Below are 12670 nucleotides of genomic sequence, written 5' to 3'. Positions count from 1 at the left end.
CTTTCTCTTTAACCTCTGTACCTATCTATCATACCTTTTGAATCCATCTTCTCACCTCTATCCTTCATGCCACTACTATGTGCCCTCATGAAGCCACCCAATGTCCTGAGATACTGTCCACTGTTTCTCTGTCAAGTCACTTTCTATATAGTCCATTATCAATCTAAATGAATGCTTTAATTGTTAAATGCTAATGTTAATTTTTTTTTATTTTTTATAACATTTATTTATTATTGAGAGACAGAGAGACACAGAGAGTGAGCAGGGGAGGGGTAGAGAGAGGGGGAGACACAGAATCTGAAGTAGGCTCCAGGCTCTGAGATGTCAGCACAGAGCCCGACGTTGGGCTTGAGCTCACAAACTGCAAGATCATGACCTAGGCTGAAGTCAGTCGCTCAACCAACTGAGCCACCCAGGCGCCCTGCTAATGTTAAAACTTTTAAATGACTCTACGCTATCTGTAAGATGTTCAAAACTATTATTGTGGCATAAACTTCCATAATTTGCTCTCCATCTGCTATTCAAGCAATACTGTGTATAATCCAACATCATTTTCTTTCTTTCTTTCTTTCTTTCTTTCTTTCTTTCTTTCTTTCTTTCTTTCTTTCTTTCTTTCACTTCTCAGTAATACCTCTTTGAGTTGAATCTTCTTGCTCTTGATCCCATGTCAAGAATTATTTCACAAGGAGTCCAGGTACAATTTCATTGGAAAATTTGTAGAAATTCTCAGGAAAAACAATAAAACAAAATACTTTGCCAAGAAAACAGATCAAAACATAAAATAAGTACATATTGTCATTTTTAAAAATAGCATAAAAAAAGAAAATTTCATTCTAATCTAACTTAGGCTATTCAAACTAACAGTGTATGACAAAAATATCACATTCCAATCTAATTTGCAATATGAGGACAATAAAGTAATGCATATAAAAATCCAACAATTTAAAACTTTTAATTTATACTTACTTTTCTTTAATGAAAAACAATTATATTTAGTATTAGGAAATATAATCTAAACAATTATATTTAGTATTAGGAAATTAAACTCACCAATTAATAGATTAAATGATGAAAATGGCACATCTATCTCAATATAAATGGATAATCACCTAATAAAATTCAATATTCATGAATATGTCAGCAATATATGGATAGTTCTGTAATAATATTAAATTTTTTTCTATGATAAACCAATAAGAAGAATATACTTTAGAATAAAACATTATTTAATTTGTATTAAAATTAGTGTTTTCATAGTGTTCTCTAGATAAACAGAACCAATAGAATATATATAGGCATATAGGAGGAGATTTACTATAAGAATTAACTCACGAGGTTATGGAGGTCAAGTCTCACAATCTGCCTTCTGCCAACTGGAGAACCAGGAGCGCCAGAGATATAATTCAGGCCAAGGCTGAAGGCCTGAAAATCAGGTATAAACAAACAGTATAAGTCCCAGAGTCTAAAAGCCTAAGAACCAGGAGCTAAAATGCCCAACAGCACAAGAAGATGAACATCCCAGGTCAATAAGAGAAAGAGAATTCACCTTTCCTCTGACTTTTTGTTCTATTCAAGCCTTCAATGCATTGGATGCTGCTGCCTATATTGTTGAGGGCAGATCTTCTTTACTAAGCCTACAATTCAAATGCTACTTTTTTTCCAGAAACACTGTCAGAGACCCTCCAAGAAATAATGCTTTGCCAGCTATCTGGGTATCCATTATCATAGTTAAGCTGACACACAAAAGTAAGCATCATAGTTAGAATTAAGATAAGGGTATCAGTTATCACCACTATTATTTAATTATTCCATAAGTAGTCAACACATTAGTAAATATATATATATATATATATATATATATATATATATATATACATATGTATACGTATATAAGAAACAAAATTTTAATTTTTTGTAGATTATATGACATTTCTTCAGAAAAGCAAAATAACTACTACATAAATTATTAGAAATTTTAACATATTTCTTTGCAGATAAATTATTTTTCTTTACCAAAAGTATCACATATAAAATGTATATCCCATTTACAAATCGATAGGAACACAACATGTCTGTAAGAAAACTTTAAAAGTAATGGTTAATATCAAGATGAATATGATTATAAAACTTACTAAGGGGCATTAGGGTGCCTAAGTGGCTCAGTCGGTTAAGCCTCCAACTCTTGATTTCAGCTCACGTCCTGATCTTGTTGGCTTATGGGATCAAGCCCCGCATGGAGCTCTGTGCTGACAGCTCAGAGCCTCCTTGGGATTCTCTCTGTCTCTGCCCCTTCATTACTCACACTTTTGCTCTCTCTAAACTTAAAAGAAAAAAAAACTTAAAAAAAAATTGAGTATATATCATATTACTGGATAGTAATTTTCAAACTATTTTAAAATAGTAACACTTCCTAAATTAATGTGAAAATTCAGCACATTACCAATGAAAGCAACATTTCTTTTTCTTTGGTCTCAAATCAAACATGAATAAAGCTAAGAAAATTCTTTGAAATACAAATAATGTGAGTGACCTAGTCCTACACAGCATTAAATTTTATTACAAAGTTAAAGTGATTAGAAACATTTGATATTGATGTGGAAACAAACATATCAATGGCACAAAAGAGAGAATCTAAAAATAGATGCAAATGTGCATGGGAAAATAATATATGTAAAAGTTGGCATATCTACATAGTCTAGATCATTCATCAAGTAGTATTGGGCCAAATAGCTTATAATTTGGAAAAAAAAAACCACGTGGAAAATAAACCTGGACAGCTACTTTACTTGCACTAAAATAAATTCCAAATGGACTTCAAAGTGTTATGCATGTAAAAAACAACCAACATATTGTAAGAAATCATTTATAAATATCTTTCATTTTGAGGTCGGGAAGCTTTTCTAAGTATGTTGCAAAATTCAAAAGTCACAAAAGGAAAAATTTAGTAAGTTTTAAAATATAAAATCAAAAACTGTAAGGAAAAAAAGGAAAACCCTTAACAGAACAGAAAGACAAAAATATGAGAGTCAAATGAGTGATAATTCCAATGTATAAAATAAAGTCCTATGAATCATAAAGTAAGCAAAGATCAACACAAAAGAAAATTTAGCAAATTTCCCCAACTGACATTTTAGAGTCAAAGGTATCCAATGCCCTAAAAACATACAATCAGTTTCTTCACCTCAATAATACAAGAAAATTGTGACTAGAAACAGTGAAATATTATTACCATATGGCTGACAAATATTTTTAAATGATGAATAAGGCAATTGGCAGTATTTATCAAAATTTTAGTTTTGCCTATTTTTGATTCCATAATTCCAATTCTACATATCAATTCTTCACAAATACACAAGTGGCAAAGATTTCTGTGTGAGGTTGATATGAGTAGTTTTTGTAGTAGGGAAAACCTGAAAACAGCATAAATATTTTCAAAAGGGCAAGAAAAAATTAGCATACAAACTACATAATGTGAAGTCATTAAAAAAATAGACATGCATGATATATTTGCAGGTGAAGAAAAGGGTATTGTAGAGTCAAATATAAAGTAAGATCCTATTTGTGACCAACAAGTAGTATTTATGTTAAGAACACATGCCCACACTGAGATTTTTTAGAAATACGGAGAGACTATAGCAATAGATAGGGGAGTGAGATTGGTGTGTGACCAGGAGGAGAGAGGACATAGAGACCACTGGAGAAGACAGTAAAAATTGCTTTTTAATATTATATATAGTCCTGTATGGCTAAGAGATTTGTACATTAGCACATACTATTTGTATTATTTTTTTTTTAAGGAAAAGAAAGAAGAAAGAAATCGTGTTAATATTCATGTTCATATAGAAGGGTTAAAACGTGCATCCTCTGGACAATTTTTTGGCAATGTAAATTATGAGAATTTTTTGGAACCATCATAAGTTTAATTACATACATACAATCTCTCTCTGTATGTATGTGTGTGTGTATACATATACATAGACACAGTATTATATTATATATAAGCCCAATTACGCTTAACTGTTTATGAGTGGATGCCTATTGAAGAACTGTCCCTAACAGTTAAAATCTGGAAACAATCTAAATATTTTATCAATAATGAATTAGTTAAATGAATTATGATTTATTAAGAGAGTACAGTACAATATTAAAAATATTGGTGCATATCTCTGTGTACTGGCAGAGAAAGTGATCCATGAATTATTAAGCAAAACGAAGAGGTTGTAGGACAGGACCTAAAATTCCATCAGTTTTTGTAAATTAACAATACCATTTACATAACAATAATATGAACTATTAGTGTATAGCCTATTGGTGTACACATGTAAAAAATCAGAAATAACATGAATCTGTTAACACATATATGCCGCATATAAAAATATTGATATAAACTTGGATATATTTTAAGGATAAGATTAAGGAAGTTCTCTAAATTTCTGCTCTCCTATTGATAAATCCTTTCAAACGATCACTTAGTACTCTTAAAATTACAAAATAAGAATATATTATTTATAATTCAAAACTACCTAAGTTTTTAGATGTCTACACGAATTGTTAATATGAAGCATGTCTTGGTGAAATTAAATATACTGTCTTCTTCGCAAAAAGGCAAATGAAACTTAATCTATATGTAAATATATTAATTCAATGTCATTCTTGTAAAAATATAAATACCCAAGAGCTCAAATACTGCCTTTTTGCACAAATGACACCACTCATACAGGTGATATTCAAGGGTAGGAACACTCCACACGATTTTTACAGAAATTAGCTTATCTCTCTGTAGGCCTAAGAAATACACTTTCATCAGTGCCCATATCCTGTAAGTGGCGGTCTTCCCTCATTCAATAACCTAAAAATAGTTCTTAAGGACAAGATTTTTCATCCTCATCTCTGTGGTTACAGTTGAGAATTTTTTTCTTTTACAGAACTATAGAAATAGATGAGCCACATCATCACTAAGCAACTCACTTCCACCTTATGCATTATTTGTGCACTCTTAAACACTGAGAGCTTGTATTCTGTTATGAAAAACTTATTCCCATATGATATTATGACACTGAAGCTGAAATTCACAGAGATAATATTAAAAGAGTTAATTATGTTTTCAGAAGATTTTATCTTCTTTCAGACTTTGGTCATAATTAAAACTTTTAATCACTTTTACTTTGTGAGTTGAAGAAAAAATTAAGTATAAAATTTGGTATGGTATAGGAACTCAAAGTAACTTATGAACTGAATCTAATATATACAAGTAAGGAAGTCTATGTTAAATATCTCATTTAGATTGGATTGAAAGAGGTAATAAAAGCATGAGTAACATGATTTTCTTAAACATATATTGACCAAAAGACTATTTTAATAATAATTCCTTACCATTCAATTTGGAGTTAAGTATGTACATTTTAGTTTCCTATGCATACAGTATTTATGCATCTTAGAAACTCTAAATAATTTTCATTTTACGTAAAGTCACAGGAGGGCAAAACTCAAAAAAATAAAAAAACCCTCTAAAATTCAAGCTGATAATGAAAATAACACCAAGAAATAAACAAATAGATGGAAAGATAGGTAGACAGATAGATAAACACATACATGTAGATATCTGTTGTAGGCTCTAAGTTATAAAGTCAGAGGTTGCAGGGTAAGATAAACAGATACCCTTCCTTCTGCCCATATCTTATGTACACACATTTACTGAACTACACATACATATGTAGACACACACATACGTACATAATACATATACACAACACACACACACCTAACACTGCATCTCGTGGACTCTAGAAGCAGAATGCCACCTCTCAACCACACCCATGCTCACTGAGCAGTTTAAAGGCATGGCTACTCCATACTTTAGGGCTGTTTTTTAATTTTGAATCATTTCCTCTAGCTTTCCATGGTAAAGTATATTTTTTAATATTTCATATAAAAAATACTGAATGGCCTTATTAGCTGCAAGCTATAAATGCCACAAAACAGATTTGGAAATTGGAACACACCCAACATAAATGGTTACCAACAGTGAATGGGAAGGCATACGAAACAGGGCAGTAAAGCCACCACACAATATGAGGAAAATCATTAAACGATCTGGAAAAGCATCAAGATGGCTGGCCTCTTTGTAGTTCCAGCACAAAGACTGAGACTTATTTCTAAATATTTTCCCTGGTGGGGAATAACAGCTTGAAAATAATCCCAGATGTATTCATTTGTGTAACCATTTGCTTCTTGTAGCATATAGGCATGGAAAAATTATTGAAGGCTTCAATTCTGGACTTGTATTTTTTAAATGTCAGGCTTTTGAAAAATAGCACCATTTTTCTTTAAAACCATTCATTTACCTGGAATGTTGGCCAGCAGGCCTATAATATGGACTTGGTTTTGTTAAGATTGAAAAAATGCCCAATGGCAAAAGAGGAATGGGCAATTCCAGTGGATATAACTAAATATGAACCCAAATTCAAATGAGCAAATGTCCAAGCAGAGAAAAAACAATGTTTTTATGTTTCTAAGCTGGCCAAGGATTTCTAGATCCTGTTAAACATAAATTTAGAGAAAGAACGCAATCTAGAAGGTTTCCTTTAAAAATACTGGAAGCAGAGCCTGTGCAATAAAGTGGAAGCAAGTTCATTTTTTACTCAGGCATTTTTTTCCTTTGAAAGTCTCTCAGTTTGAATTTATTCTAGACATTGAGACAAGAGGCCCAAAAGCTAAATGCCATTTTTAACAATCAATTTTAAAACACAGATAGAGGAAATTCACAGTTCTTTTTCAATTGTCGGCCAATTAATTTAAACTCAACTTTTCAAAGTTCTAAAAATATATATTATTTTAAAATTTAAAGAAATACACATATTCTAAATGTAGAGTACTTAACTGTCTGCAACAGAGTACTTAATACAGAGCATTAATACTCTGTTAAGTATTAATTCTGCTTTCTACATCTGAATATACATTACTTTTTTTTAAGTAGAGTCTGTGGGAAGTGTGGTATATGTGCATGTCTATGTGAGTATGTGTAGAGAGAAAAAGACAGTGAGATTATAATCAGTGTCTTTTTCTTCTACTTGATCATATTTTGTTTTAAAAGTCAATGGGGAATATCTAACTTTTTTTGGTAGGCATTCTAGTGTTAAAGTAAATGTTGGATAATATTGTTATTATTAATAACCGGGTTGCTGTTTGGAACGTGAAGAGGTGTGTTTGAATCCATCATCCATTTTACAAATATTTAATGAGCTCCTATATTATGCCAGCCACATTCTGGCAACCAAGATTTCAACAGTGGCAATGAAGTTTCAGTAAAACCTTCCTCTAGAACGCTTCTTACGAAAACTTAGAAGCACATTCCTGATCATCTAAGGAAAACAATTTGAGATTAGAAAAAAGTAGGAGAGTATTTTTTTTTATTCACAGAACTCTGTTTTATGGAGAGTGCCCCAATCTGATGATTTATGTAAATGATTTATCATCTATGCATGTGTAACTGATATCCACCAACTTAGAAGGGATGCCTTTGACGCCAGTCGTCTGCTGCTTGGAGGCACACTAGGAGCGACATGACAATGAGACCAGAAGGAACGGATTGGATTAATTTCAAGTGAAAATAAGGAACTCAATCTAAACTATGTAAAACTCACCTCACTCTGATTTATTGCTTTTTCAGACCATTGAAGCTACAAATAAAATTTATGAGGGAAGAACAATAAATTAGGATTGGATAAAGGCACAATTTTAGGCCTCAAGTTGCTTGTACAGTTAGATTTTAGCACATAAAATTGGGAGCATAATACTAACAAGTTAATAAAATCAGCCAAGTGCTGACATGTAAAAACAATTTTTTTTTAACAATTGGTTGGTCCAATCAGTTAGCCTTGTTGACAACTTGAAATTTTGAAAACCTACGTTACTTATATTCGATGAACATTAAAAATGTAGAAAAGTTCATGGATGTATGCAACAGAAGTTCATTGGTCTTGGAATACATTTGGGGGGTGGGCAACTTGCCTTTAAAGTTAAAACTATAAAATTACCACATAATAAAAGGCTGTGCTTTGAACACTAATTGCCCATTTACTTATTTTTTTAAATCTCTTTTCCTATAATTTTGGTGTGATGTATAAACTTTCTCTGGTTTTACTGAGGTGTGTTTTATATATTTTCAGTTCTACCGCTCTTTTCCATTTATTCTTAATTTTAATTTTACTAATATGCATTAGTATCAATCAGGCATCACGTCTACAAAGATTCCTACAGCGTTTTAATTGAGAGTAAATTGCCTTCAATAAATGGGGCCTCCTACTGGCCTAGAAAACTGGCCCACCCTAGTGGCTGGGCACAAATGCTCATTTGAAGAGTTAAACCGAGGCACGATAGCCCACTTTGTCAGCTGCCTAGAGGGACGTTGTCAAGTCTGGGACCCTGCTGCTTTATTCCTATAACTGTGTTTTAGAAACACCTCACAAGTGGAATTGTGGTTGCCTCATCCAGAAAATGTGGAAAGGATTAATGTGGCATGTAAAACAAATCACTCCTGAGCTCAGCTGAGAAAGTGGGTATTAAAAGCACTCCAGTCAAAAGAGCTTTAGTGAGAGGGTCACGGTGATATACAGTCAGCATATGTTGGGCTGGTAATGCTGCAGGGTGTTTGGAAATGGTAATGGTCCATGGGTGTAAAGTCTTTCAAGACCTCTTAAAGACACATGTGTTTCTTGAGCGTGTTCTCCAAACAAGGACCTGTTATGGGTTAGATTCACTGAAGCTTTTAAACTTTATTGATTGGTTTGTGGGATTCCAGGTTCACTCACTGCTTAAAAAAAATCTGTTGATAAACACAGGCAAGAATCCCACTTTAATCTTAAACTTATGAATCAATAAACAATGTGGGATGTTGCCTCCTCATCGATTATGGTACACACTGTTTATTTTTATCATGGAAGTGCTTGCTAGTTTTCAGAGTTAATGGGCAATATATCTATGTTGTTCTTCTAAATCCAGGTGCTTTGTAGATTTATTTTGAAGGGAAAGAAAAGGGAGACACCTGAAGATTTCTTGCTATTTGAAATATGAACCATAGCCTTAATAAAAACTTGTGGGTTTCAAGTTGAGAGAGAACAAATAAACCTGCTAAGTGTAATTTCATAAACTGAGACAATTTTCCTTGGTATTTCCAATTTAGGAAGGAATTCATTAAGATTTAACATTATAATGCAGATACATAACTGTAGCCACAGTTGAATGCACTCTTAAGGAAATAAACTGTACTAGTTTTCTATATGTGGGTAAACTGTTTCTGCCTATTCTCGGTTTGGTTTATATTTTGCACTTTTTAAATGGGATCCTTATCCTTTTTTTTTTTTCCCTGGAAGGTTATACCTCATCAATTTATTCACTTTTTTAAGTAAACTACACCAAAGGATCATGCAAAATCTTTGAAAAGATGAAAGCACAGGCAAAGCTTGCAATAAATAAGGGCTGATGTATTTAAGCAGTTGTCAGCACATGTACTCAAAACAAGCATGTGTTTTTAGATTAGACCTGGTAAAACATCAAGACAGGTTAGCAGGAAGTACTAGTTAACTAACCTAAAAATCTCCTCAGTAAAACTAAACAAATAAAAATATTATGTGAGGCTGGAAAAATTCAGGGTGCTCTTGGATTTGAGTTCAGTGCTCCTGAGTTTGACCCCAACTTACAACCATGACTGCAAATATTTTTTCACCAACTTCAAGCATGACATTATTTGTTACCTTTACTTTACTGCAGGCCTGGTAAAAGTCAAGATCAATAATTTCTCAGGAACATTTCCACTCTACACTGAAAATACAGCCAACTTGAAGGACACAGCAGATATAAAATTTCTTGCCATCTCTGTAAAACTCATAAAGCATCACCACCACCTTGTGTTTTAATTGAACTTCCCGTCTTAGGCCCATTCATATCATTGCTATCTAACTCACACATTCAGTCAGGAGGAAGGTCTCAAATAGGAGTACATAGTCATTGCATGGCCTATGAAGAAGTTATGTACAGAAAAAAGATAAAAATGTTGCAATATAATATCAAGATGGTAAGGGCAAATGAAGCTGTCAATATCATATTGTTGTATTTTACTACAATATCATGGCTATGGCTATTTAATATTCAAAGAAGCAACTAATGTTGCTGCCTTCCATGTGCTTGATTGTGGCTAAAAGAAACACATAACTTTCTATACAAAATGCTTGGAGGACTATGAGTCACTTCCATGCACTGACTGCTTGCATAGACTTTCGAGCTTCAGTTGCATATATTCTATGTGAAAAATTTTCAGAATCCACAAGTAAGCATGAATCTGCAGTCGTATCTTCCCAATTTACTTCTAATTACTGTTCCCGGGGCTTCCGTGGCAATAAGGTATTTCTGCATTGTATATAAATGGATGCAACTTTTATGTTTTCTACTAGAAAACACCAGTCACAAATAGAAAACAAATGAAAACTCCCTATTCTAGATTTAAATTTTTTCAAATAATTTTTCCGAATAAGTTAAACACCCAGAAAGTCAAAGTGCAATGTCTGTCTGTTCCATATTACTGAAACAAATAATTTCTTTTCATGTCAGAATGATGACAGCAAATGCATGATCTTGACGACAGTCTTTCTTTTGTTGTCAGGTGTGTTCGAGTCTGTGTGTGACATTTTAGCAGCTTTAAACTGAAAATTATTCTGGGCCTGAATGAGAGATTCTGCGACGCCTAACCAGTCCTCAGTTGGGAAATCACTGACCACTTGTCCCGTGTACTCAGTGGTCCTGACTTTGAATGCTTCCCCAAACACACTAATTGGAGACCTGGACTATTTTGAGTCTTGCAGGTTTCCATGTCCCCCAGACACACTGCACATGAGGGCAGACTAACCCTCACCAAGATGGGCGGCACACCTGTACAACAGATGACCAATTTGAAATGTGCAAAGAAAAACCTCCACAAAATAATACGATGTTTCCTTCACGTGGTGTACATACAATTCAGACAGCTAAGGGGCTAAAGCATGCCATTGAGCTGTAAGTTTTCATTGCTAAAGACATTTTATAGGGCTTAAATTTTATATAGTCCAGTATCAAGTAGTACTCCTAATTGCATGACTTCAAAGTAGACACGTGAGCCCTACTTTCATATTATTTTAGTGGCAAGCAGTCATGGCCCTTCCAATTGTTCCTATGAGGTCCTATATTAACATCATTATTGGAGATTTTATTTAACTTCAATTTTAGTGAAAACTATGCCTCCTTCTTTGAATGGGAGTTTGAACACTGAGATTAAATTGATAGAGAAAATCAAGTCTGAATCAGTTTACAGCCCAGAGGTACATTGTGAATCCCATAAAGCATTGTTGCAGGAACCTGGTTAGTGTTCTGTACACCTGCTTAATGTTTTTTTCATCATCACAAATGTCAAAGTGCTCGGTAAGTCACTGGGGTTTGAATGACAGCCATGCACTAAGCAAGCAGTTATGTTTTTTCACTACCAAATTGGACCATAAATGATGAAAAAGAGGTCAAAAAGGAAGTATGGAACCATACAAATTTGAAAGGGGAAACTGCTAATAGCCATAAACCCGGTGCAATCAAAGGCTTGGCAAGTCATTGCAAATTACCTGCTCTGTGAATTACTGATCGCACTGCATTATGATATAGAACTTTCTAACTCCTTTCATCTGTAGTAACAGGCTTTCTAATAGCTCACAGATCAAAAGCAAAACACTGCCAGTGGAATTTTGATACAAATACACCAAGGTTGTACAAGTATAATGCATATGAATAAAATGTTAATATGCATCCAATATTGCATCTAGTCCATTATTTAATATAGTATATGCATTTTACAAACCAAACCCACTAATATCGTACTTACAGAAAGAGATGACTGGTAAGATATGCTTAATTTAAAAGGAAGATGGAATCTTGCATGATACTTTCAGCAGGGATTAATGTAGGTCGGTATGCTTTAAGCAAGATCTTGGCAATCTTTCAGATGCAAGAGGTCAAGTTCCTAAATCCTTTTCTTCTAGCTCAAGACTCAGGCATGTGGAAGTCCCTCCAAATATTGCACCGCCAAATATTGTTCCTATTAGGGAAAATATCTGTATCAATAAGTTTCTTTCAGAAAGATGTGTAATGCCCAGGAAGGGTAAAGTCTCCTGGTCACTTTAATCAGACTTTCCGCTCGTCTCCTTGCAGGAGATAGTATGTACCAAATAAATGGACTGTTTAATTCTAGGTAAATAGCCTGGGGGTGGAGGAACTTTGGATGATGAGACATTTTATAATACAGATTTGGCTGAAGTATTGCCAAGCTAGATTTTGCAATGATGCAAAAATACCTCTGGTGCCTGGGTGGGTAAAGGGATAGAGGCAGACAAGGTTGACAGTTGGAAAAGAGAGATAGTTGCAAAAAACTTGGATCCTTTATATTTGATAGTGGCCGATATGCTTGAAATTGAAAATCATTTCAACTGTGTGTGCTAGATGTGGGTTCTTACATAAACCACTGTGATTCTTTTTAAGAAGAGTTTAGTTTGCTTTTGTAACAATTAACCATCAATTAGTGTTACTTCCTCTCATGTTAAAAATAGAGATAAGAGAGATACCATACCTATCTTTATGGGAAATGGAAATATATAGAGAC

At 33.6% G+C, this 12670-nt stretch overlaps 1 long non-coding RNA gene across 3 annotated transcripts in view; it reads right to left on the bottom strand.

Annotated features, from left to right (window-relative positions):
- The window catches only part of LOC131509333 (uncharacterized), a 263716-nt gene that overhangs the window by 158716 nt on the left and 92330 nt on the right, over nucleotides 1-12670 (bottom strand). For 2 of the 3 annotated variants that reach the window (XR_009260436.1, XR_009260437.1), the window contains exons 3-5: nucleotides 11897-12109; nucleotides 1333-1422; nucleotides 632-751 (exon numbers count right to left, since the gene is read on the bottom strand). This is a non-coding gene — a long non-coding RNA (uncharacterized LOC131509333). The remainder of the gene's footprint in view (nucleotides 1-631; nucleotides 752-1332; nucleotides 1423-11896; nucleotides 12110-12670) is intronic. The other variant, XR_009260438.1, reaches the window with a different exon arrangement.

The sequence above is a fragment of the Neofelis nebulosa genome, chromosome 4 (genome assembly GCF_028018385.1).
Source record: "Neofelis nebulosa isolate mNeoNeb1 chromosome 4, mNeoNeb1.pri, whole genome shotgun sequence".
Lineage (NCBI taxonomy): Eukaryota > Metazoa > Chordata > Mammalia > Carnivora > Felidae > Neofelis > Neofelis nebulosa.
This window is presented reverse-complemented; position numbering and strand designations above follow the sequence as displayed.